Here is a 2,500-nt window from a genome sequence, read left to right on the forward strand (position 1 = left end):
AATAGAGGTCTAAATTTAATGCCTTTGAGCACCTACAGCCAAACCACACTGGACATGCCCAATCTCGTCTGATCTTGGAAGCTATGCAGTGTTGGGCCTGGTTTGAACTTGGATGGGAGACCACCTGGGAATACCAGGTGCTGTAGATAATTTTAGACAGCCAAAACATTCTTTTGTATTACATTTTACATTTAATTTTTTCAACTTATCAATGAATTTACTTGAGTTAAGAAGTAAAAGAGGTCTAAAGTTAATGTTTTTGAGCACCTACATTCAAACCACACTGGACATGCCCAATCTCGTCTGATCTTGGAAGCTATGCAGTGTTGGGCCTGGTTAGTACTTGGATGGGAGACCACCTAAGAATCCCATGTGCTGTAGGTATTTTTATACTGCCATAACATTCTTTTCTATTACAGTTTACATTTAATTTTTTCAACTTATCAATGAATTTACTTGAGTTAAGAAGTAATAGAGGTCTAAAGTTAATGCTTTTGAGCACCTACATCCAAACCACACTGGACATGCACAATCTCGTCTGATCTTGGAGGCTTTGCAGGGTTGGGCCTGGTTAGTACTTGGATGGGAGAACACCTGGGAATAGCAGGTGCTGTAGGTAATTTTATACTGCCATAACATTCTTTTCTATTAAACTTTACATTAAATTTTTTCAACTTATCAATGAATTTACTTGAGTTAAGAAGTAAAAGAGGTCTAAAGTTAATGTTTTTTAGCGCCTACAGCCAAACCACACTGGACATGCCCAATCTCGTCTGATCTTGGAAGCCATGCAGTGTTGGGCCTGGTTAGTACTTGAATGGGAGACCACCTGGGAATACCAGGTGCTGTAGGTAATTTTATACTGCCATAACATTCTTTTCTATTAAATTTTACATTAAATTTTTTCAACTTATCAATGAATTTACTTGAGTTAAGAAGTAAAAGATGTCTAAAGTTAACGTTTTTGAGCACCAACAGCCAAACCACACTGGACATGCCCAATCTCGTCTGATCTTGGAAGCTATGCAGTGTTGGGCCTGGTTAGTACTGGGATGGGAGACCACCTGGGAATACCAGGTGCTGTAGGTAATTTTATGCAGCCATACCATTCTTTTCTATTACATTTTACATTTAATTTTTTCAACTTATCAATGAATTTACTTGAGTAAAGAAGAATAGAGGTCTAAATTTAATGCTTTTGAGCACCTACAGCTAAACCACACTGGACATGCCCAATCTTGTCTGATCTTGGAAGCTATGCAGTGTTGGGCCTGGTTAGTACTTGAATGGGAGACCACCTGGGAATAGCAGGTGCTGTAGGTAATTTTATACTGCCATAACATTCTTTTCTATTAAATTTTACATTTAATTTTTTCAACTTATCAATGAATTTACTTGAGTTAAGAAGTAATAGAGGTCTAAAGTTAATGTTTTTGAGCACCTACAGCCAAACCACACTGGACATGCCCAATCTCATCTGATCTTGGAAGCTATGCAGTGTTGGGCCTGGTTAGTACTTGGATGGGAAACCACCTGGGAATACCAGGTGCTGTAGGTAATTTTATACTGCAATAACATTCTTTTCTATTACATTTTACATTTAATTTTTTCAACTTATCAATGAATTTCCTTGAGTTAAGAAGTAATAGAGGTCTAAAGTTAATGCTTTGAGCACCTACAGCCAAACCACACTGGACATGCCCAATCTCGTCTGATCTTGGAAGCTGTGCAGTGTTGGGCCTGGTTAGTACTTGGATGGGAGACCACCTGGGAATACCAGGTGCTGTATGTAATTTTATGCACCCATACCATTCTTTTCTATTACATTTTACATTTAATTTTTTCAACTTATCAATGAATTTACTTGTGTAAAGAAGTAATAGAGGTCTAAAGTTAATGTTTTTGAGCACCTTCAGCCAAACCAAACTGGACATGCCCAATCTCGTCTTATCTTGGAAGCTATGCAGTATTGGGCCTGGTTAGTACTTGGATGGGAGACCACCTGGGAATACCAGGAGCTGTAGGTAATTTTATACTGCCATAACATTCTTTTCTATTACATTTTTCATTTCATTTATCAACTTATCATTGAATTTACTTGAGTTAAGAAGTAAAAGAGGTCTAAAGTTAATGTTTTTGAGCTCCTTCAGCCAAACCACACTGGACATGCCCAATATCGTCTGATCTTGGAAGCTATGCAGTGTTGGGCCTGGTTAGTACTTGGATGGGAGACCACCTAGGAATCGCAGGTGCTGTAGGTAATTTTATACTGCCATAACATTCTTTTCTATTACATTTTACATTTAATTTTTTCAACTTATCAATGAATTTCCTTGAGTTAAGAAGTAATAGAGGTCTAAATTTAATGCCTTTGAGCACCTACAGCCAAACCACACTGGACATGCCCAATCTCGTCTGATCTTGGAAGCTATGCAGTGTTGGGCCTGGTTTGAACTTGGATGGGAGACCACCTGGGAATACCAAGTGCTGTAGATAATTT

The 2,500-nt window shown here is 38.2% G+C and overlaps 1 non-coding gene and 9 pseudogenes across 1 annotated transcript; all 10 read left to right on the forward strand.

Moving 5' to 3' along the window:
- The first annotated feature begins 30 nt into the window (after positions 1-30).
- LOC148496932 (5S ribosomal RNA) lies at positions 31-149 on the forward strand (annotated as a pseudogene).
- Positions 150-265: 116 nt separating this feature from the next.
- LOC148496933 (5S ribosomal RNA) lies at positions 266-384 on the forward strand (annotated as a pseudogene).
- A 351-nt stretch (positions 385-735) lies between these two features.
- On the forward strand, positions 736-854 carry LOC148496934 (5S ribosomal RNA; annotated as a pseudogene).
- Positions 855-970: 116 nt separating this feature from the next.
- LOC148496935 (5S ribosomal RNA) lies at positions 971-1,089 on the forward strand (annotated as a pseudogene).
- Positions 1,090-1,204: 115 nt separating this feature from the next.
- Positions 1,205-1,323, forward strand: LOC148496936 (5S ribosomal RNA; annotated as a pseudogene).
- Positions 1,324-1,439: 116 nt separating this feature from the next.
- Positions 1,440-1,558, forward strand: LOC148496937 (5S ribosomal RNA). Its single transcript, XR_015870441.1, has one exon. It is a non-coding gene; the product is annotated as a 5S ribosomal RNA (ribosomal RNA).
- Positions 1,559-1,673: 115 nt separating this feature from the next.
- On the forward strand, positions 1,674-1,792 carry LOC148496938 (5S ribosomal RNA; annotated as a pseudogene).
- A 116-nt stretch (positions 1,793-1,908) lies between these two features.
- LOC148496939 (5S ribosomal RNA) lies at positions 1,909-2,027 on the forward strand (annotated as a pseudogene).
- Positions 2,028-2,142: 115 nt separating this feature from the next.
- On the forward strand, positions 2,143-2,261 carry LOC148496940 (5S ribosomal RNA; annotated as a pseudogene).
- A 116-nt stretch (positions 2,262-2,377) lies between these two features.
- Positions 2,378-2,496, forward strand: LOC148496941 (5S ribosomal RNA; annotated as a pseudogene).
- Positions 2,497-2,500: the final 4 nt, after the last annotated feature.

Source organism: Taudactylus pleione, unplaced genomic scaffold, assembly GCF_031769625.1.
Source record: "Taudactylus pleione unplaced genomic scaffold, aTauple2 ptg000550l, whole genome shotgun sequence".
Taxonomy (NCBI): domain Eukaryota; kingdom Metazoa; phylum Chordata; class Amphibia; order Anura; family Myobatrachidae; genus Taudactylus; species Taudactylus pleione.